Here is a 25,155-nt window from a genome sequence, read left to right as displayed (position 1 = left end):
CTTTAAACTTTTTAACCATAAAATTTAAATCTTGAAATGGTAAAATGATAACCAAAAATACATGGTAATTTTTCTCACCCTTCTGCTTTCAAAAAATAAAATAGTTGAAACATACTTACTTCACAGGACACTGGTTACCATTCATCATCTTTCAACCTAAAATCCTTGTGTTTTAGGGTTTATAATTATTCCAAAAGAACTGAAGATCTCTGCCAGTCACCCCCATTTTACTTACAACAGAGGTAGTAGTATTGAGAATCATTTCCTATAGGCCTGGTTCTGTTCTTCCATGGAGGGTCACTAAATTGAAGGGTGTGGCTCAATATTGCTCATACCCATTGCTCCCTATGAATGAAGGTCTCCAGGTAGTCATCAGTCATCCTAATCTCTCACACACACCTTGCTGGACATTGGCACACACTCTACTCTGGAAGATACTCCAGTTTCTATAAAACCCCATCTTATCTAACCCAGGTTACATGTATATAAAACACCTACATATGTATGTGAATCCTCTAGTTTTATATAATTCCATTGAAAAGAAACAGAGTGGAGACCCATTAAACAAAGTGTGCCTGCAGTAAAAGCTGTAGAAGTAAAATAAATGGGTCACACACTTAATTGCCTGCATTCTACAATGTAGAACAGTGGAAGAGAGCATTCCTTGCTGTGCTGAGGTACAGCAAAGCTCACAATAGGGTTTCTTTTGAAAGTGTGTGGGTTGCCTTTTACTCTGCACTCTAAGTACCCTGCGGAAGGTCAGGATTTAATTTGCCAGCCTTCCATTTCAGGGTAATTTGAGGCATGCTTCTTATAGCTCACCCCTCCCCCAATATGATGAAGTTTAGCCCATGGAGCATATTTCCATGAGAAAGAGACATCTGTAGTGCCATTACACAGGCGTCACCTCAGCATTCCTTTCTACCTACCAAAAACTTTTTGAAAAAGGGATTCATTTAATCTCCTTTTTAATGTGACCCAATATGTTTTCACAAATGGGAGATTTTTCTCAAATGTGGCATTCATAACAGTCTGCGTGGGTTTATGTGGCATGAGTAAATCAAACAGGGAACCTCACCATTTTGACAGTCTGATTTAACTGGACCATTTTAAAGCACTATGAGCAGCAAGAGCAAATATAGACAAGCCAACCAAGGAATTTTTAAGCCAGTCCAATTGAACCACATATTTATTCACACAGACAACCTCAATCACCTGAAAAACTCTGATTTTAATTATATTCCATGCTTTTAGGGATTTCACTAGAGGTTTTTAAGATAGGAATTATCCTGTGCCCTACAAAAAGAAATATTTGTGGTTAGTAGAGATGTGCCTGCATGGTCCAGCTCTGTTGCTCCCACTCTTAATCATTACATCATCTACTCAAAAATCCCTGAAAGCATGTTTGGGCCAGTACTAGATATAATTGGTTAATTCCATAGGAAGCCTGATTCACTGAGGTTAATTTGAGCCAGTCTACGCTATTGGTTTTCTATTTAAGCATCAAAAGGCAAATGAGCCAGTTTTGTTTCATGTAGAATAATTAGCTTATAATCTGTGCTTTTAAACAGAAGGCTGAATTGGAAGGACTAGCTTTGACTAGACTTATTCAACTAACACCTATTCAGTCTTCCATTCCCGTCCTATAATTTGCTGACTTTGGTAGTTGATACTGCAGTCTTTGTGTTTCCAGGACTTAGGCTTCTGAAAAAGATGTACTCCAGGATACTTGGAGATCCCAAGGGGAAAACCAAGAAAACATGCTTACTCCAGAAACCAGTTAGCTATTTTCAAGCTGCTTCAGAGATAAGAGAAATTCTCTCACATCTTGTATCCAGCTCTTAAGCTCCATGGTTCAGGTAAAGGGAGAAAGTGATTGCTGAGCAATCAAGGTTGTCTTTACAGTCAGTAGAACTAGATAGAAGGAGGACATCTATAACCAAGATGAGTTCCGATGATAAAACACAGATCTATTGTTCTCCCAAGTACACAAAAAACTTGCCAAAAGAAAGAAACTTTTTCAGAAAAATTAAGTACAGGTTAAAAGAGGAAAGACTATATTTGATGAAAAAAGAATAAAAGAAAAATCCACTCCAGGAATATTTATATATGAAGAAACAGTCTCTCCATTATTTTAGGTACTAGCTTCAATGAGGCAGGAAGCCAGGGTATGAGATCTTAAAACAGTGTCCATTTCAAAGTATCTATAATTCTATATTCAAACATGATGGTATAATTGACTTGATAGTAGCATGACTAATTTTTTGCATCAAGTAAGCAAATATTTTTAAGCATTTACTGTGCGTGTGTGTGTGTGTGTACACACATATATTTATTTACTATTTACTAATATTTACTATATATATGTGTGTGTGTGTATACAAATATACATACATATATATATATATACTTAGTGGTCTGTGTAAAATTCTCTGTGATTCTATTCTCTGAGGGTCACTAGGCCTATATTATGCTTCAGTTGTATCACTTTGTATATATAAGAATGATAATGCTACCTACCTCCTTTGAAACTCCATTTCTCTTACTATTTCTAACTCAATATAAAGCCAAAAATTCCTAAGCTTGAATCCTGTCCCAAATATTGAATTCCTGTGTAACTCAAGGCAAATATTTTTATGTCTGCAAACTTTCGTTTCCCCACCTGCAAATGATGATGATAATAAAGTTTTTCTAATAAGATTATTATGAAAATAAAATGAGAAAATAAATGTAAAGGACTTACAATGCAGTCATTATGATAAATGCAAAAGAAATCTTACAATTCTTATTAAAGCAAAAGCATGTATGTTCTTATGAAGGATTCATTTCTGCCCTTACGGAGGTTATAATCGCACGGCAAAGACAGGCAATAGTTGTGGGAGAAGGATGTTCTAGATCAGGAAGTCCATTCTGCCCGGGCTAGACCTTAGAGACCTAAATGGAGTGCAGGTGTCAGGCATTCTGAATCTGGGAGCAAAGCATGAAAGGCAACCCAGGAGAGGTGCATAGGCCCTAAGGAGGAAATGCCTTTGGAAAAACATAGCCACCGTGTTCACAGTGGAGTAGAAGGAGAGAAGGCTCATCTTAGAGAAAGTCAGCTGACCTTAGAGCTGTGGTAAGGACTTTTTGTTTCACTTAGCTTTGAAAAACCAATAAACAACTTTAAGCAAGAGCGAGACGCAACGTGAGTTGTTTTTAAAAATCACTCCAGTGGCTTCCTTCCTACTCACTTACAAAGGATAGCTATATGTCCGTTGCTTTTTTTTTCTTTCTCTTTCCTATGTCTTTACCCAAACACCTATTTTCTTCCCCAAAAGACTCCTGTTTCTGTCTTGAAACACTTTCAAGCAAAAATAAACTCATTATTTTTGACTTGGCTTCTGTATGTCTTGGAGTGAAATGGTATTTTTTGCTAGTGAATATGCTACATTGATATTTTTAAATGAAACTGATTATTTTAATTATGCCAATAAAATTTTTTGTGTTTTCTTCATGTTAGTATCAATAACTACAAGTCCACCCAAATACTCACATGACAGTGTAGATGAAGATGATATTGGAAGCTAATTACTCTACAATCATATACGTAAAAAATATGTTCTCTGATCAGAATGCTCCAAATTTATAACTACTTTTAATGTTATTGGTAAAAAGTGTTTAATATATAATTTTGTATTATTTGGTCTACTTTTCATTAGATCAGGAGCCAAGAAGTCGGTTTAACTGTACCAGCCAGCTGTGTGGCAGCAAGTGACTTTCTTACCCTTTTACGACCTGGGATACTCATCTACAGTACAAGGATACTGGACAGAAAATGATAGGTTTCTTTCTATGAATGCTATATCTAGATAAGTTGCAAACATTCAGCTTTGCATGTACAGCATATCACTTAGTCTTTTCATTTAGTCTGACTTTCCAATGTGTGTCTGTCCCTTAACTTATTATTCTTTAAACTGCTTATACAGGGTCTTCTTTCACATGTAACAACTTACTAGATCCATGTAGAGTGCAAATGAATTTTGAAAATTAATATTATTTGTTTATTAATCTTTATTTCTTTCCACTACAATGAACTTTCCTCGGTTCTTCTATGTGCAATATATTGGTTTTAAATTCTCCATGAAAAATTACTTCTTGAACAAGTCCCTGGGAAATGATGTAATGGTATTATATCACCATTGAATAAACAAATTTTGCCTGAACTTAAAAATTTCTTTCTATGCTAACTTATATACCCCTACCAAAGTATTTATTTCAAACTGCAAAAGGGGTTGTATTTTTAAAAGTTAAAACTTATTTCAACTCGTTATACTATAAGCACATATTGGACATCTAAATAATGTGTCTTGAAATCTTGTGCCTGGAAAATGCTTACTGCTGAATTGCTTCTCCTGGAAATCTGGCCTTAATTTGCATTGAATTTCAATGACTTCCTTAAGCAAACACCTGGAGTTCCTCCAGTCTAATGGAAATGAGGGTCCATAGACACAATTGTGCAAAAACAGTGAGCTCTTTGGCAGTTTTAGAAAGGTTGAATTTTGGCTATTGTCCCGACCACAAGCTGTTCACGCTGTTATTTCCAGACAGCCAGTGCAAGCAAGGTACAATATTGCTCTTGCCTGAGCAAAAGGATTAGAGCCCCGATACTGCTACAAACTGGTATTTGTATGGTGAAGCAGTTTCATTGTCGTGATGAGTCATGCTAATGACTCGGAGGTTTCTAAATAACTGTGGTTTTGGACTTCCACCAAGTCTCCCAGTCCCAAAATGGCACTCTCTCCAGAACAACTTTGGATGGTCTAGATTTTAGACCATGTCAAGAATGGTAGAGAAGAGCATAGCCCGAACACTGCTGTATTTCTCTGCTGCTACCCCAGGAGCCTAGATTCAAGGATTTCTTAATATCCCTTCTACCTCCGTTATGAACTAACTACAAAAGCTGGAGTTAGTCCAAAGAAAAGCAGTTCTTAGTAGTGGATTTAGAAAAGGAGAATTAAAAAGGCCAACTGCTCAACAGCAACAAAAAAAAAGGAAATGAAGCAAAGTTCATTACATGTCTGGAAAATATTAAATGATGCAGAACAATAGGAAATTTAGATAGAGTATAAAAGCACAAGTCAGAAGAAAAGGAAATGGACATATAAGTAGAGCAGTTTTCAGAATAACATTTCTCAGCCATACATGCTGTGCTCCACAGTGTTATTGGAAACTTCAGTGTTTTGTATGGTACTGTGAAATTTTTTCTAGTGTGGAAAAATTTCTGTTAGGAATGAAGCTAAATAATATTGCAGCGTGAATAGTTAGATGACTACGTTGACAAAATGAGACAGAGCTGGCACTAAGGAGAAGATAAGAGGCATATTGTAGTGTCCAACTGGTGTTAAAAGAAAAATCATGTGTTGAGTCACAGCACCAAAGAGTCTGGCAGTCAAGGAGTTTTCCCCCACTCCCATGTAACCATGGGGTTATTTAAATGCTTCTGAACTATGGGTACCCAGTGATAATTATGGAGTCTCCAGGATGGCTTACCCTACTCACATTCCATCTGAAGGCTGGCTAAGAAGGGGACATTTAAATTTCGTGTAATTCCCCTAATTCTGTCTACTTAGCTTCTGGTGTTGAGTTTTGAACTAATCTTGCCAACGGAGGGTAAAATTGTCAAATATTTATTGTTTATTCATCCAAAATATTTAAGTTTTGTAAGTCAGTATGTAACATGTAAGTGCTGAGCCTTCTGTGAAGTGAATTAAAGAAACATAGGCTTGCCGCCCTCATACGGAAGACATAATCATCCTTAGGGGGAAAAATAATGCAGGTACTAGAAGAAAAATAGGCAAGAGAAATAAATAGGTAATTCACAATAAAAGGACAACTGGTCATAAAACAAAAAAAGAAAAATCATGTATTTACAAGAATAGCCATGAAATTGCTCTGTGAGTATATGACAGAGCTCAGAGCACTAACAAATTTTTCTCAAAAGCATATTTCTAAAAGCCATCAAATAAATACTGTGGTTTCCATAGATGCTTTTCTGAACTCTGTGGGATCTCGTTATATGCAGGATGTTTCTATTGGAAATTTCACTAATTTGTTTTGAGCTTTTTCATTGTTCCAATTTCCAAAAGTGTGTCTCAAATACAAAAAGTTTGTGAAGCAATGACTTACTTACAAAAATGATTTTAATTTGAGGTGGGAAAGATAACCCCAGCTTCGGTTTCTGATACATACCCCAGTGGATCAGACCACCAAGACCTTGCCCAGAATTGTTTATGTGTGCTAAAGAAAAAAAAATTTGAGAAAAACTTAATCTAAATTTTATTTTTAATATTGTGATTAATCTTACAGTCATTACCTGACCACAAAATGAGCTTTGAAAGGTGTTGACTTATCTAAAATGAAACATAAAATATATCATACACTATATATTCTGGGGATTAAGCCATTCATAAGAAATAGGAGTGAGTTCATCAAGTACAAGTTTTTTCCTTATTATTCACGAATTTCAGTTTTGTATTTAATTCATATGAAGAACCAGCTTTCAAAATGTAGCTGCTAATCCATTATTTGAAGATTCATACTATAATTAACAGAGAAGTTTTGCTGAATTTCCTTAGGAAACAAACAGAGTACATGAACTCAGGTGAGCAAAGGAGTTTTTTTTTTTTTTTCACCTATTAGTATGAGCTATTTTTTTTTTAATCTAATTTTGAAATTTTTGCCTGGAGAAAAAAAAAAAAATTAAATGGTAAATTTGACCCAGCCCTTGTATCCATACCCACTGATCATATTTAATTGCTTAATTTGATCTTCTAGAATATTTTAAAAGTATTAATAATGTAAACTCATATCCTGAATGATTAAATGGGATTTTGTAATATTACTTCTCTAAATGAAATTTTTATAAATGCTCAGTGCTTAATAAGACTTCAAGTAAGAAAAAAAAGAAATAAAAGAGAGATGATAAGCTTTCCTGTTAAGATCTAATTTGGATAATACAGTGACTTAGTCTTAATTTATTTCAACATTCGCTTGTATATTAGAATGAACAGCTGGTTAATTTAATAATGTGTTATAATTCATTTGTTTCTTGGGTAGAGTTTCAGTCTGCCTGTTTTTATGTAATACTATGGAAATATTAAATTGCTAATTTCAATATAGCATAAAAAATATTACACAGTGTTTTCCTCTTTATGAAACAAAAATTATCTTTTTTAATATTTATTTATTTATTTGACAGAAAGAGACACAGCAAAACACAGAGAGAGAGGAAACACAAGCAGGGAGAGTAGGAGAAGCAGGCTTCCCACTGAGCAGGGAGCCAGATGCGGGGCTTGATCCCAGGATTCTGGGATCAAGACCTGAATGAAGGCAGTCTCTTAATGACTGAGTCACCCAGGCGTCCTAAACAAAAAAATTATTCCTATTATGTGGATCCTACTATAAACTGGGTTTTCAGTAGCTCTCAGTAAATTAGGTTATCATTTCATATATCTCTAAAAGCTTTTGCAAAGAACAAAAAATTGGGCAAAGTCTGTTCATTTTTTTTTTTTTAAAGATTTTATTAAGTTATTTGACAAAGAGAGATCACAAGTAGGCAGAGAGGCAGGCAGAGAGACAGGGGGAAGCAGGCTCCCTTCTGAGCAGAGAGCCTGATGAGGGGCTGGATCCCAGGACCCTGAGATCATGACCTGAGCCGAAGGCAGAGGCTTAACCCACTGAGCCACCCAGGTGCCCCAGTCTGTTCATTCTGATTCTGCAATTCTGGTTCTAAAACTATGCTTTCATTTTACTGGAAACTATTTTAATCGTGACATAAAGTCAAGGTAACCCATCTATAATAGTTTCTTTCATTGCTTTGCCCTCATTGCCAACAACCGTTCCTCTATATCCTTTATTGTTTTCATTCCCTGCTAAAATTCTGTCACTTTTAACCCTTCTAAATTCTTGAAAGGTAAAGTCCTGCATGCTGGAAAACATTCACAGAGTAAGTATAACACATCAAACATGATTATTTGGGAAGGGGTCATGAAGTATACAGAAGCAGTAGAGGCCAACCCAACTGGATTTGTGCTGGAAACACTAATGGGAGACTAATGGGAGACAAACTGTAGTTTGTTAAAAGCACCTGTGAGACCTTTAGAAACATTTCTTATTACAACTGACCTATAGATTGACATCTAATTTGTTTCACCAGTAAAATCATGGGTGTCTATAAGAAATCATTGTTGAATAAGAGAAAATGTGAGGGCCTGACTGGTTAAGTCCATAGAAGCATGCAACTCTTGATCTTGGGGCCATAGTTCAAGCCCCACTTTGGGCTGCAAAAGAATTTTTAAGGGGGGAGGGGCAAAAAGAGAGGGAGAGAGAGAATCTTAAGCAGGCTCCACACTCAGTGTAGAGCCTGATGTGGGGCTTGATTTCACATCCCTGGATCATAACCTGAGCTAAAATCGAGTTAAGACACTTAGCTGACTGAGCCACCCAGGTGCCCCTGGTGTAAAGGCTACTTAAAAAAAAAAAAAACACACACAACAACATACAATTAAAATAAATGCATTTGACTGTCATTAAATAGCTGACCTAAAAATCAAATTCATATATCTATAGTAGAAAACAAGTTCATATCCTTAATATACATAAATCAATAAATAGAAAAATGGCCAAATATTATGACAGGAGAACTACAAATAGTGAATAACAATATGTTAAAAACAGTCAATGTTACTAGTAGTTGAAGAACTACCAGTTACTTGGGAAAGGGAGTGGGAGCTTAGTAAATTGAAAAAGCAGTCTAATCTCTCATGGTTTGTGGGCCCACATGGAAGGAACATGTGTCTCTCTGTACTATTTCACATCATTCATGGAAATTGTTTTTCCTCTTATCCTTACAGGAACCAAAATTATTACCTCAACTTTCCTTTTTGTTTTGACTATGAAGCTTTGGTCTTTAACAACAAGTATAACAGGAAAGAACACAGTTGGAAACATTTTATTTGGCATTTATATTCTTTTTTTAGTTTGAGGGGATTTTTCTTAGTGTATTATGTGTTTTATTTATCCAACAATAAAGAGAAGAAATATAAAATTTCTCAATGAAAATAACTGAGAAATTAAGAAATGGTTAAGGGATCTAGAACTGTGGGAAAAAAATTATTCACTGTATCTACATGCAAAAAGTAACAACTGAGGTTTCCATTTATTTTATTATTTATTTTGCCATATTTACACTTTCTTCTTAGGAATCACATAAAACTGGATCTTAGTAAGACCTTAGAGGTTACTGTATCCCACCCTTCTTCATTCAACATGGGAACAGAAGACATGAAAGCTAAATGTCTTGTCTATATCGTATAACTAATTTAACACTAGAATACCATGGTCTTTCCACTAAACCCCATATTGTTTGGATTGACAAATTAGTTGCTTCTGTGTATTTTTTCACACTCATATCAAGGTCTAATGTTCCTAAAAAATGATCCACCCCTCCCCCTCACTTTCCCAAGGACAGCTCAACATTCATTAGGGTAGCTTTTCAGCAAACACATTCTTCTTCTCTTCTCTCTCTCTCTTTTTTTTTTTTTTTAAGAATTTTATTTATTTATTTCATAGAGAGAGAGGGTGAGTGCATGATCGGGGTGGAGGCGGCAGAGCAGGAAGGAGCGATGAAGGGGGAAAGAAAGCACAGAATCTCCAGCATACTCCATGTAGGACTCCATCCTAGGACCCTGAGATCATGACCTGGGCTGAAACCAAGAGTTAAACTGACTGAGCTACCCAGGCCTCCCCCTTTTTCTCTTCTTAAGGTGAGAGTGAAGCTATGTTATCTACTGTATCTGATCTCTTTTTCTTTGGTTAAGTGTTCTCTCTCCTGTCTGCTCTGTATTTCTCAGGAAACTATCAACCTCACTGGCCATTTTTAAATTATTTTAGGAATAATGTGAGTTAGGACTATAGCAAAAGGAAAGAATTTTAAAAAGTATGAAGTTATCAAGAAAGGAAATGAATGAAGTGTAGATTAATGGAGAACATCCAGATATAATTATATTTGAAACCAGTAAATTTAAGGCAATGGAAACACATTTGTGTGGATGTTCCTTCTGAAAAAATAGGTCAGACAACTTAGTCCATTTAATCGTAATAATTTATTCCATACCTTGTTTGCTAAGAAAGTAAAGAAGAATTTTTAAATGCCAAATAATATGACTAAATATCCTCTTCCAGAACACTTTGTAATTTTTTGATACCACAGCTTTAGTGAAACTATTTCTTCTAGCCAAATCCACTGCTGTTAGTTACTCCTTAAAATTCTATCTTCTGTTATATTCTACTTCCCCACTCCCACCCTCTCTGCTCCACTGCATAGGTAGAGTATGCTTTTATTTTTCTTCTTACTATTCTTACTTTATTTCCACTGAGTTCCTGGCTAGGATTCTCTGCTCTTTTCCCTCTGAACTTAACTGTCCATGATAATTTTGCCCCAGAGCTCCATTCCTTGGTTGAAAACTCCAATCTGAATGCTGTGTTTCGTATTGCAGACCAGCTCCGTATTTCTCACTACCTAGAGGGCCTCTCCCCTTGCTCAACACACATTCACTATTGAGAAGACAAAGGTGTCAAGTTACAAAGAAGAATAAAGAAAAGAACTTTTACCTCAAAGTATTTACAATTACCCAGAGATCACAATGAATAGACTAGCAGAGGAGCTAAGAATTTATTGAAGAGATCAGTGGGTATTAAAACTTGAAAGGTAAGGAGGTGGTAGGCTGCGACTGTTCCTAGGACTCCAAAAATCAGTCTAAGTATCTAAGTATCAACAACTGATGGAAGGAAGCAGACTCTGTTTTATCTTTAGTTATCCGTTTCACTTTTTTTTTTTTTTTTTTTTTTTTTGTGGTCTACTATGTGTCAGATATTCTTCTAAGCACTGGAGATGGTTTTTTAGCAATGAGGAAAATACACAAAGTCCTAATTCTTCTGGAGTTTGTATTCAAATAGAAAAGTCAGTGAATAAATTAGTGAAACAAATGAAAAAGATAATTTCATTTGACAGTAAATGCTATGAAGAAAATGATTCTGGCGGATGTGACAGAGAGTAACTGAGGAGGATACATCTGGACTGACACTCGAACAGGGAAAAGAGACAGGCATGCACAGGAGGGGTTTCAGGAAATATATTCCAAGCAGAGGAATAGCCAGTGTAAAAGCCTTGAGATTGGAACTAGCTTGGCATATCTGTTTGGGCAATAGAGGCTTACAGGTGTGGAGTATGGTGTGGAAAGGAGAGAACATTGTGAAATGAAGTTGAGAAAGTGGACAAGAACCAGACATGTGGGTCTTAGTCTGTCAAATTAAGAGATGTGAATATTTATTCTAACTGTTCACAACAATAAATTGATGACACTTCATTACACAACATCAACACTTTGACTGAACATGTCATTAGAAATTGAACAACTAGCAAAAACACAGTTTTTGTATCTGTCAATATTTAACTAGTATATTTAAGACTCAGAGACAATGGATCCAGGGACATGAATGTGATCTCTAGAGAAATGTGTTCTTTGCAGATTAAGGATGTTTTCACAGAGGCTAAGTTAAGTATCTTTGCCTTTGCTCAAGTCACAAAGACATTCTCCTATGATTTCCTTTCCAATGATTAAGGTTTTTAGAGTTAGGCTTAACAGCAATCTCCAGTAAATTATTATGTATGGTATGAAAGTAAGGGTCAGGGTTTATTTTTTTCCCAAATGAATATTTCAGTTATTCCAGCACCATTTATGAAAATACCTATTCTTTGTTATATTGTTTTGGGCCTTTTATTGAAAAAACAAATGACTATAAATCATTGGTTTATTTCTGAGGTATTTGTTCTGCTCCATTATTCTATTGGTTGATTCTTATGTGAATGCCATACATTCTTGATTTATTAAAAATCATGTAGTTACGTGAGTCATTAAATCAGGTAATATATGTTTTTCAGCTTTGTTTTTCTTTTCCAAGATTGCTTTGCATATTCAGGTCTTCACATTGCTATGTGAATTTTTTAATCAATTTGTTAATTTTTACAAAAAAACAAGTCATTGGGCTACGATTAAAATTGTATTAAATCTGTAGATGTATTGAGGAGAATAAATTCTCTTAGAATCCATGAACACCGTATATCTCTCCATTTACTTAGTTTTCTCTTGTCTCAGCAATATTTAATACATTTCTCAATGTAGCGGTCTCTGGCATATTTTGTTAAATTTATTGCCAAGCATTTTTTTATTATTATTTTTAAAATCTTATTTATTTATTTAACAGAGAGAGAGATTACAAGTGGGCAGAGACGCAGGCAGAGGGAGAGAGAGGAGGAAGCAGGATCCCCGCTGAGCAGAGAGCCCGATGCGGGGCTCGATCCCAGGACCCCGAGATCACGACCTGAGCTGAAGGCAGAGGCTTTAACCCACTGAGCCACCCAGGAGCCCCGCATTTTATTTTTTTGACACTATTTAAAATTATTTTTGAATTTCATTTTCTATTTGCTGCTAATACATAAGAATGTAATAGATTTTTACTAGTAATTTTGTACCTTGATATTGTTATATATGCTCATTACTTTAAAAGGTTCTTTGTAGGTTTTGTATGATTTTCTTTGTAAACTATTGTGTTACTTGTGAATAATGACTAACTTCTTTTCCCTTGGTATTTCTTTCTTTTTTTATTGAACTAGCTAAGATTTCTTATATAATAATGAATAGAAATGTTGAAGGTGGACTCTCTTGTATTATAAGATAGGACACTTTAAAAATGAAAAAGAGAATAAACTCAGAATAAAAGATATTTTCCAGAAAGTAATATTGTAATTTTGCTTTAACCGTCCTATGAGTTTAAAGAAATAAAAAGAAAAAATATTTAAATAATTTAACACTTCACATTCCTGAAGTTCTTAATGTATTCATCAGTATAGGAATGATTTCTAGGATATTTCTCTCCAGCCTGAAGAACTTTTTTTATAGTATAGTAGGTTTTATAGTATGCTTATAAATGGTAGGTTTTCTGGTAGTAATTTCTCTTTTTTTTCTTTTATCTGAAATGTTCTGATTTAACCTTTATTCTTTTTTTTTTTTTACAATTTTTTAAAATTTTGAGGAATCTCTCCACCCAAGATGGGGCTCAAACTCACAACCCCACAATCAAGAGTCACATGCTCCACTGACTAATCCAACCAGGTGCCCCTAAACTTTATTCTTGAAGGATATTATCACTGCTATACAATTCTGGATTGACAGTTTTGTATTAGTGTTTGAACATTTTAAAGATGCTCCAATATTTTTTGGCCTCCACAGTTTCAGATAAGTCAGTGGTTATTTGAAAGAGTGTTTCCTTGTGTTTTTCTCTGATTACAATTTTTCTCCTATAGTTGGTTTCCAGCAATTTTACTATGATGAGCATTGTTTCTTATTTATTCTTGCTGAAGTTTTGCTGAAATGTTTGATTGCTAAGTTAGGGGAATTTTTAGACATATTTCCTTAAATATTTTTCATCTCCAAAACTTTCTCCTATCCTGAGACTTCAGTTACTTGCAAATTAGATATTTTGCTATTGTCTCACAAGTACTGGAGGATTTTGTTATTCAAATTTTTTCATCTTTTACAGATTAAATAAATTTTATTTATCTCTCTTCTAGTTTTACTGACTCTTTTCTCTGTCATCTCCATTCTATTGTTATGCCAATATAGTGAACTTTAAAATTTCAGATATTGTACTTTTTTCAGCTAGAATTTTCATTTGGCTCTGTTTTGTAGTTTCTGTACTCTTACTTAGTTTTCTAATTTCATTATGAGAAGATTTTCCTTTATCCCATCTTGTGCTTGATCTCTATTGACTGTTTCATCTTCTGAAATTGGTCATATTTTCCTTGTTGTTCATGTCAAGTAATTTTGTATTGTATCCTGAATATTGGGAATAATGCAGAAATTCTTTTTTTTTTTAAATATTTTATTTATTTGACAGAGAGAAATCACAGCTAGGCAGAGAGGCAGGCAGAGAAAGGAGGAAGCAGGCTCCCCACTGAGCAGAGAGCCCGATGCAGGGCTCGATCCCAGGACTCCGAGATCATAGACCTGAGCTGAAGGCAGAGGCTTTAACCCACTGAGCCACCCAGGTGACCCAATGCAGAAATTCTAAAGTCTTTATATTATTCCAAATTTTTGGTATTTGAGATATTTGGATTTGTATGCTTATTAATTAATTGCTTGTTGGTTTTGTTTTAACAAGTAATTAACTCAGATGGATTAAAACTATAAATGTAGCCCTTCATAGCAGCTGCCATCTCAGTTTAATTATTTTATCCTTAGCATGGCTGCTTAGTGTCTGTCCCATGCATCTGTGTTTCAGGGTCTTCCAGAAATTTTGGCAGAATGATTACACAGAATTTGTGGCTTCCCCTCGTGGCTCTCTCCTTATGGAATTTCCCCTTCACTTTCTGGCAGTTGATGTTGCACTAACCAGTCCTCTGGTCATTCAAACCTCTGAGTTTTCTAACAAATTTTCTCCGCCTTGTACAGCAGAAACAATGGTCCATCCTTAGGCTTAAGGCATAGAAAACAGGGGATTCATCATGAGCCAGTTCCTTCTTTCAATGTCAACTATCTTCCAGAATCTGCCTGCTTTGGCTCATATTCCAGAGATTTCAGGTAGGTTTTTTTGTTTGTTTTGTTTTGGTTTTAGTTTTAGTTTTCTTTTTCTTTCTTTCTTTTTTTTTTTTTTTTTTTGTATTTGTGTTGTTGTTTGTTTTGGTTTTTTTTTTTTTTTTTTTTTTCTCATTTTATTTATTTTTTCAGCGTAACAGTATTCATTCTTTTTGCACAACACCCAGTGCTCCATGCAAAACGTGCCCTCTCCATTACCCACCACCTGTTCCCCCAACCTCCCACCCCTGACCCTTCAAAACCCTCAGGTTGCCCCAACCTCCCACCCCTGACCCTTCAAAACCCTCAGGTTGTTTTTCAGAGTCCATAGTCTCTTATGGTTCGCTTCCCCTCCCCAATGTCCATAGCCCGCTCCCCCTCCCCCAATCCCACCTCCCCATTTAGAGTTTATATCTGTTATATAAAAGAGGGTCAGTCCACTAGTAACTCACATCGCTGTAGAAGCAAAACTTTGTTGTAAGTTTTTGAAAACTTAAAAACATATAGAACTTCTTTATCTTTTGAAGGTTTTATTTATTTATTTATTAGAGAGAGAGCATGAGGGGGGGGGTAGGTCAATGGGAGAAGCAGACTTTCCACTGAGCAGGGAGCCCAATGCTGGACTCTGTCTGTCCTGAGACTCCAGGATCATGACCTGAGCCAAAGGCAGTTGCTTAAACAACTGAGCCACACAGGCATCCTTTAAAACACACAGAACTTTTAAGTCTCAATTATAGTGCTTACCATGTCAGGGAAAGTAGATAAGAATTTCAAACAGTTGTATGTTCTATTGAACTTAATCTCAGGTCACTTTCATTGCCTTCAGGAGAGTCAACGTTCTAATATAACCCCCTGCCACATTTTATTGTCTTAACTGTTGGTATGTTTTGGGCCTGGAAGGATGTAATTATCCACAGTTTAGCCAGTGGTAGTATTTCAGATTTATAGCCCTTAGAGATGGAATAAATTCAAGTGATCTACGTAAACCCTCTAATTATGCAAATGAGAAATTAAAGACCAAATGATTATGTGATTTAAATATTAACACAGATGGGAATTAGGCAAAGTTTCCTGATGTTGCATGATCTGTAAGAGCTTTTTGGATCAGGGGCACCTGGCTGGCTCATTTGGAAGAGCATGTGATTCTTGATTTCTGGGTCATGAGTTCAAGCTCCATGTGGGGTGTAGAGATTACTTACATAAATAAAACTTAAAAAAGAGTTATTTGGACCATATTTTAGGGATTTTACTTCTGTAGTATATAACTATGTATTACTAACTCTATCTACTCTTTCTGTTGGATAGTTTAGGGCCATATTATTTCATAAGCTGTTAAGAATCACAGAGGGGTTCTGAATAGTTAATATGCATAGGAAAATACTAGCATCAATGGAAAATTGAATTATATAGTATTTATGAAAGTACATCATAGAGTTCTTTGTACAAAGTTAGTGTCCAACAACTATTCATTCTTCATCTTCTTCCTACTTCTCATCTTTTTTATGATTAACTGCTTATACTTTCAAGATATATTTGAATTCAGGGAAAGCAAGGGGAAGTATCACTCCTATTCTTTTCTGGAAATGCTGATTTCCAAAAATTAGAGCAACTCTCCCATAGTCTCATCCTTTCTTATCCCCTTGTCTTATCTATTTCACTGTTTTCTGACTACTACAGCTTGGAAAAGACAGGTGAGTAAGCAGGGTGAGGTCAGCAGACTCAAGTGAGAAGGGAGTAACTGTTCTCACTCCTGTCTAAGCAAAAGAAATCGAGAGGGAGAGAACACAAGCAAGAGTACTAGTTAAAAATAGATTAAAAGTCAAAGGGCTTCTAGCTCTTCACCTGTATGTAGCTTTGCCTCTGTTTAATCATCTTTGTTGTTGTTGTTGTTGTTAAGGATTTTATTCATTTTTTTGACAGAGAGAGATCACAAGTAGGCAGAGAGGCAGGCAGAGAGAGAGAGAGGAGGAAGCAGGCTCCCTGCCAAGCAGAGAGCCTGATGCGGGACTCGATCCCAGAACCCTGAGATTATGACCTGAGCCGAAGGCAGAGGCTTAACCCACTGAGCCACCCAGTCGCCCTTTAATCATCTTTTAATAAAGATTTTAAAACTAATCCAGGGATAGGAAAACTTTATCTATAAAGTGGCAGATAGTAAACATTTTAGATTCTGTGGGCTGCATTCTGTTTCATATTTTCTTTTTTCAAAATAGCTTCTTAAAAAATGTAAAAGCTATTCTTAGCTTGGGAGCTGTAAAAAAAGCAAGTGGGGGCTGTAGAATGTTGACTTCTATATATTAGACATTCTATTGTATAATGTTGAAGAATCGTATGGCATGATACACGTGAAACCACACTGTAATTCATGCTATAGATATGTGTGGTATTATTATTAATGACAATAATTGTCCATTGTCATCTGGAGGGCAGCACAAAGGTCTGAGGGAATTAGACATAAGTAAGGTAAGCTTTGATAGAGAGAATAATGGATGAAAGTTCTGAGCCAGATTAATATAGGGGTGACACTGTTTTCCAAGTACCGGGATGAGATCCCAGCAATGATACCATGGAGCAAGACAAGACAGAGGAAACATCAACACAGAGACTGTCTACTTCATCATATTTTTCCAAAGCTAACCTTAGCAAAACTAATCTGACTGCTTTGGAGTTAGAGAAAAACGGCATGAGACCAACAGCCATACTCCTCCCTAGCAAGGAATGTGCCATAATGTGACTTTTTAAAAATAATTTCATTTTAAGATAATTTTTAAATAAAACAATTGAATTTCTAAGTTCCTATTTTTAACATTCATTGAATAGTCATTCAATTGAGTCTTGTAAATAAAAGGAATGATCATACACTCTCAGTCTTCCCTGTTGCATTTTAATGAACATAAAGAGTTACAATTTTATCTAGACTTCAAATACTTTACTAATCATATATATTTTTTAAGATTTTTATTTATTTATTTGACAGACAGAGATCACAAGTAAGCAGAGAGGCAGTCAGAGAGAGAGGGGGAAGCAGGCTCCCCACCGAGCAGAGAGCCCCATATGGGGCTCCATCCCAGGACCCTGGGTTCATGACCTGAGCCGAAGGCAGAGGCTTTAACCCACTGAGCCACCCAGGCGCCCCTTAATCAGATTTTCTGGGGGAAGCAAAGAAGGTAGTTTCCCAAGAGTCAAGTCTTGTTTGATTCAAGTTCATTGACTGTTACTTATCACTGGTAACATTAAACATAATCCTCATTTTATTATTTCATTTTCCCTATGAAGTAAAAGGGTTATTATATTTTTAAAATAATAACATAAATCGTCTCTGAAACACAGGGTCTGAGAGGTACTGCAAATCCATGACTCACTCTGACAACTCGAGGTCAGCAGATTGCATCCCCATATGCCTGTAGAATTTCGTCCACAGACGTCATTTTGAGAAGTGTTGGCATGATGCTGGACTGTTTCTTAGGTATTGGAAAGCCTGTGCCATCGACCATTGTTGAGTCGTAATTTCACATTATCTCTTAGTCATGTCTAAAATTGGAAGCAAGTAATTACATAACAAATATCATGCATCAGAGAACAAGCTGGATAATCATGTTAAACACATTGACTAATCCTCTAACTTAACTATTTGTTGTACAAAAGGAAGCACTGAGTCAACCGATGAGGCATAGGCATCATAAGTTATATGAAGTTAAGGGCAAGGGAGGAAAAAAGCACCAGAATTCCCAGCCACAACCCCAGACAGAATAGTATCAATAGACTGAGTTGATCAGAGTAACAGAATACAAGTCAGAGAAGCACTATTTTTAAAAATGTATTTATGAGTCACAACCTATTCAGGTTTCTCACAGGAATTGCTGATTTCTATGACTAACATCAGGACTTTTAAAATGACATTGAAAATGAAAGATTAACTTTTTCTTTGAAATGTAAAACGCAAAAATAACTAAATTAGACTAGCACATCTTCCTGTTTTAGAAAGGCATAAAATTACCTGTAGGAAATCAGGAAAAACAAAACAAAAACAAAATAAAAAACCCCTGGAGTCACATTTAATTCTTTTTTGTCCCCTTTCACCACATTATATCTATTGCCATATTCCAGATTCTATCTCTAACGGTGACCACCACTTAATAAATGATGAGCACCTAGAGAGCTAGAGATGACTGGGGATGAAGTAGATGAGGGTGGTGATATTTTTTTTTTTTGAAGTTGGTTAAGGAAGGCCTCAATGACAAAGGAATATTTTGAGCAGAGAGAAGAAAGTGAGAGGGGGGCATGCATATGAATATCCCCAGCAGAAGGAACACGGATCAAGGCCATGGGCTGAGAGTATGATTGGGACATTTGAAGAAGAGCAAAGGGCCAGTGAGAGTCTGTGTAGTGAGTGAGGGAGAGATGGGGGGCAGGAATAGTGTGAGAAAAGGGGGAACCATATGAATGGCCTTAAGGAAGACTTTGGGTTCTACTTTGGACTATAGGAAGCCACTGGTGTTTCTTCCCACTTTAGACCTCATCATGTCTCACCATGACAGTGTAACAGTAAGCTTCTACTTCATGTCTTACCTCCTGAGTCTCTTTCCTCTAATGCATGTTTTACTTTGCCACATTACCTAGTTTCCTTAAACCTAGAACTGATCATTCCTCTCCTACTAAATACATCTCACTACCTAAAACAAAACACAATACCTAATCAAATCATTGTCAAGACAATCTAATCTACATAATAAGAATCTCTAAAGAAAACAGATGGCACAAACTGGGTAACATGAGGAGGGCTTAGTAATGGAACCCGTTACAAAAGTGTGGACAGAGTTTAGGACTTGCGTAAGAGATAGCACAATACCCTGGGATTAGCAACTGTGGAGAGCCTTACATCTCGGTATTAGTTGAATTATGTCCCCCAAGCAGATATATGAAGTCCCAAACCCCAGTACTTCAGAATGTTGTGTTTGGAAATAGGATCATTGTAGATGTAATTATTTAATATAAGGTCAAACTGGAGTGGGATGGGCCCATAATCCATTAGGACTGATGTCCCTCTAGGAAGAGGAGAAGAGACATAGAAAGGGACACACAGGGAGAAGATGGCCATGTGACAACAAAGATTGAAGTGATGCTTCTACAAGCCAAGGAATGTCAGTAATTGCTTGTAAATACTCAAAGCTAGAAGAGGCAAGGAAGGGGTCTCCCCTAAAGATTTTGGGGGGGACCACAGCCCTGCTGACACCGTAATTTCAGACTTCTAGCCTCCAGAAATGAAGGCAATAAATGTTTATTTTAAGCCATCTGGTTTCCAATATTTTGTTACAGCAGCCCTATGAAACTAATACACCTCCCTTTCGCCTGAAGGGAGAAACTCTCAGAACCCAGAGATGATAGTGCCTATGACGTTCGCTAGAGGGGTACAGACCTACAGGGACCTCGCAGATAAGGATCCAGAAAAACAAAGACTCCAACCTTCTGATCACCTGCCAGTGCCTTCCCTTCATTGAACTTTATTGGAGGGCAATCGAGGTCACTGCTGCGTGTCCCTATGCATCAGTCACCAGGGCAGAGAGTACATAAAAGCAGAAGGGGATTTAAAAGGATAGATAGAACTATTCAATGTAAAGTCGCTAAATAATTTTGGGACAGCTTATCTCTCCCGCCTCATCTCCTGTCCTGTTTGTACATGCCACATAGGATCAGACACTAGGACCACCAGCCACCGCTCAAGATACCCTCATGTGTTCTGCCATCATGTATTTGCTCATATAGTTATTCTACCTAAACATTTACTAGCCTTACCACCTTCTCCACCTATAAAAAATATAACTCATCTTCCAGGCCCTCCATGAAATGTTTTGTGATCCACCAGGGCAGAAACTCCCTGCATTGCAACTCCAGTACCCCTGAATTAATAGTTCTATGATCACACCTACCAAAATCTGCCTGATAGTGTAGTGAGACATCTGTCTTCTCTCTTTAATTGAGAGATTCCTCGGGGCATGGATTGAGCTATAATCATCATTTATGAGTGTTCACCTAGATATTTCACAACAATGTGCACAAAGTAGGGATTAATATGTATTGGTTAAATTGAAAACGGCAATTTTAGTGTTGAAATGAAATTTAGAGTCATCCTGTTCAATCTGCCTATTTCATAGAAGCAAAAACCAAAGACTAGAAATAGAGAGTTAATGGCAAAGTAGGACCAGGATACAAATGTAAAGGGCTCAGTCTGGAGCTTTCCCATTATATGATTATGGAATAAAGCCATCATTCTCATAAAGCTCCTAATCACAACTCCAAAGTCTTATAAGAAAAAATAAAAATGTAAATGAACTAGCGATATGTGAATAAAAAGCTTTTTAAGCTACTTGCATATTGAAAAAAAATTTTAAGTATTTGAGAAAATATTTTGAGCTTTATTGATTCCACAATGCTTGAGAAACAGCTTGTGGTATTTCACAGCCCCCAAAGGCAGCTGGGTTCTCCCATTCCATCCTGGTAGCAAGTGTGTTAAGAAATAAATAGATAATTATTTTCCATACTTTAAAAGTAAATATAACTGAATGGCTTAAGCTGTCAGCTTGAAAAGTTTCAGAATAATTTAATCTTTTGCTAGATTTTGCAAGCAAAATGTCAAAGCCAGTTTCAACCAGCCTGCAAATCAAAAGGGCTCATTACTTATCTCTTTTATCTAAGGAAGTCAAATTTCTTGTGTGACAAGAACAAGGTAATACATTCTCTTTTTTTATAAACTTTTTTTTTATTAAAGATTTTTATTTACTTGTTTGAGAGAGAGAGACAGCACAAGTGAGGAGAGGTGAAAAGGGAGAGGGACAGAAGGAGATGGAGAAGCAGACTCTCTATGGAGCACAGAGCCGGACATAAGGCTTGATCCCAGGACCCTGAGATCATGACCTGAGCCAAAGGCAGATGCTTAACTGACTGAGCCACCCAGGTGCCAGCATTTCTCTTTTTTAAAATTAAACTTGTCTTATTCTTGCATTAATTGATACCATACCTGTTCAATGACATCTTTCTGCTTAAGAAAATGAGGAAAATGAAAACCTATAAAAATTAATGTACTTCTATTTTTTCTTTCTGCTTAAGAAAATGAGGAAAATGAAAACCTATAAAAATTAATGTACTTCTATTTCTGTAGTTGTGTAGTTCAGGAAATTCCCAAGATCACCTTCAGTTTTACTGACTCTCTAGAAGGACTTTCAATACACAGCAAACAAGTCTATTCACAGTAAAGGTTTATTAGAGCGAGAGGACACAGACTACAATTAGCAACAGGAAAACCTATACAAGGCACACTTCAGGAGAGACCAGGCATGAAGCCACCAGCCGTCCTCTCCCAGGGGAGTTGTGTGAACAGTGCTTATTTCTCCCAGCAACCATGTGTGACAACATAAATGGAATACTGCCAACCACGAAAGCCCACCAAGTCTTGGTGTCCAGGGTTTTTGCTGGAAGTCAGAGATGTACACATGGCTAACCACCCATGTGATTAACCTTAGTTCCCAGCCCCTCCAGAGGTCCAATTGACATCACTCGACCCAAGACCTCCACCATAAATAACACGGTTCACATAGACTATGTGACATGGCCTAAGGACTCCGGGTAAACAAAGAGACTCATTTCCTGCAGCCAGCACAGAAAGGTTACTCCTAGGAACTGGGGGCAAGGACCTCTCTTTAGGCCAGGTTAATCCTTTACTACCTGTCTCTTGTAAATTTAAAGTTTAAGTTTCTAAGAGCTTAAGGTGCTTATCCTGTTGTTTTCTGCTCCATGCCTAAGGTTTTCAATCTGAGCTTCCAAGCTTTATAAGTTTTTGGCACCAGTGTGTCTCAGTTATTTTTCCTGGTGCTCTTTGGGCAAAAAGAAATCCCCAATAATAATTAGGTCCAAACAACTTAACAGTAGTAACTTGCATGGTGTTCAAGAGGTGATGCTGTGATACCCTGAAGAATTTTATTTTCCTTTATTTTTTTAAAGTAATCTCTACCCCCAATGTGGCGCTTGAACTCATGACCCTGGGATCAATAGTCACATGCTCCACCAACTGAGCCAGCTAGGTGCCCCAAGAACTTTAAAAATTCCACGGTGTCCCTAGGAGGTTGCTGCTGTGTCTCAGGGCAACTTGGCACATAATTTCAGAACCATAGTTCCATATAATGCTTAAGTCACTATAGAAGACTATTTTATCATTGTCTTTGTCCTTTAAAAATGGTTTGTTGAAAAGTAAGTATGTGTCGAATGCCAGGAACTGGGCTTCCATATACAGGCAAGATATGCTCTGGACAGTTTAAAGTGTTTCAGAGATGATTTAAAGTTAATAATAAAGGACAACTTGGGGAAAGGATTATTTTGTCTGTTGAACAAATTATTAAACTGTATTTCCCAGAGCTTGACATAGGATCTAATAGACATTCAGAAAGTGTTTCTTAAATTGAATTGTGACATAAATAGGAAAACTTGCTTCCCTTCCCGGTCACAAGTATACATGCAAATAACATCTATTAACACCAAGCCTATTTCTCTGTTCATTAGGATGAAACTATTTTACTCTTAAAAAAAAATTTTTTTTTTAATTTAAAAAGTCTTCTTTTTCTCTTTTGCCCAATCTAAAAGCAACAGTATTTTGGAAATTTTAGGAAGAAGAGAATTATAACAACATAAACCTTATACAATAACTTCTATGATTTTTGTCCTTATTTTATGATATACATGCTTCCATAGTTGTAGTCATATCACACATTACATTTTCTTGACTTTATTCACTTAACATAGTTTTGTAAGCACTTCCCATTGTCTAAACAAATCTCTGTATTACCCTTTACTTCTTCCCTGATTTGGAAGAGATTCCCTCCTGCTAAGAAAATCTCTACTCTTCAGAACTAGAAGTGTTGCTTTGTACAAGTGCATCTTCAGCTCTGTTCCTTTGATGCTTGATTATCCTTTCGTTTGAACAAAATTATTTCCTTCGCTGTGAATTACCTAGCAACGACGGTACTGGGAGAGAGAGATTTATCTTGCTCTTGCTTACTGAACCAATGAAACATTCCAGTCTCGGGGCCAGGGAGGAGCCAGGCTGTAAATTTTTCTGACTTCTGCTATAAACAAAGCCTGTCAGGAGAATGCTGTGACTTGATACCCTTTTTAGAAAGAGAAGCTGGCGGACAGAGAGAACCTGCCTCTCTATTCATGTCACTATGTGCCTTGGGAAGAGGAGATTGGGGATTTCTAAATGCAGAGCCTGGGCGGACATCTTTCTGGTAAACCAGAGCCATAATAGTGGAAAGTTTGAGTTGCCTTAAAACCGCAAGGTCTTGGTGTTTCTTCAGTGTGGAGGGAACTTCTTCTCTGTCCAGGAACGGTCAAGTTTATACTGTTAGTGGACCTCTTTTTGTCTTAATTTAAAGAGCTTCCACAGTGTGGGTTGAGAGATGGGATTTTCTTGGCACAGTACTCATTTCGGAATGAGTTTGTGCTCTCAAGTAAATGAATCTGTGTTTTGGAAGTGAGAGATTGGTATTATGGAATTAGAGGTATTAATTATGACTGAGTCTATCTCTGAACATTTTTAGACCACTGTTGTCACTGGAAGAGGCAAAGAGGAAATTCAAAAATAAGATGAGGAAAGGAAGCTGTCAGAACCATAACTTCAGGAATAGAAAATCATATCAATGTAGTGCTGAATTGTAAATATCCAAGGGGGAATCCACACTTAATATTTGATCTCAACCTTTTTTATTTAAAAGAATGTACTCATTAATTAAAAAGCAAGATGTTTTTTACAGCATTTTGAATTTTAAAAAATCTCCTTAGAATGGTTAGGAGAATAGACCCTCATAGCCTCACTATTGATGGAACTATAAATTGGTGCTAAGTTTCTGTGGTAATATGTGCCAAGAACCCCCTCCGAAAAATCTACTCTTTTCTGCAACAATTTAATTTTTAGGACTTTATGTTATGGTGTATTAGGAATGTTATAAAGGTTATGTGTTAGTATAAATAAGAACTATTAACATATATTAAATGTTATATATCTTTTAAAGATTTTTTTAAAGATTTATTTACTTATTTGAGAGGGAGAGAGAGTTTGTGACCAGGGGGAGGGGCTGAGGAAGAGGGTTAATTACATGGACAATATTCAGGGACACTTGGATGGCTCAGTGGGTTAAGCATCTGCCTTCAGCTCAGGTCAATGATCCCACGGTCCTGGGATCAAGCTCCACATAGGGATCCTTGTTCAGCAGGGAGCCTGCTTCTCCCACTGCCTGCCATTCTCTCTGCTTGTGCACGCGCTCTCTCTCTCTCTCCCTCTCTCTGACAAATAAATAAATAAAATCCTAAAAAAGAAAGAACGAAAATATTCAGAATATATTACTAAGTTTAAAAAGGCAGAAAATGAGAATTTATCATTTAATATATTTTTACACACACAGATGCAAACACTAGAACAAAATATCTCAATATGATA

Source organism: Meles meles, chromosome 5, assembly GCF_922984935.1.
Source record: "Meles meles chromosome 5, mMelMel3.1 paternal haplotype, whole genome shotgun sequence".
NCBI lineage: Eukaryota > Metazoa > Chordata > Mammalia > Carnivora > Mustelidae > Meles > Meles meles.
This window is presented reverse-complemented; position numbering follows the sequence as displayed.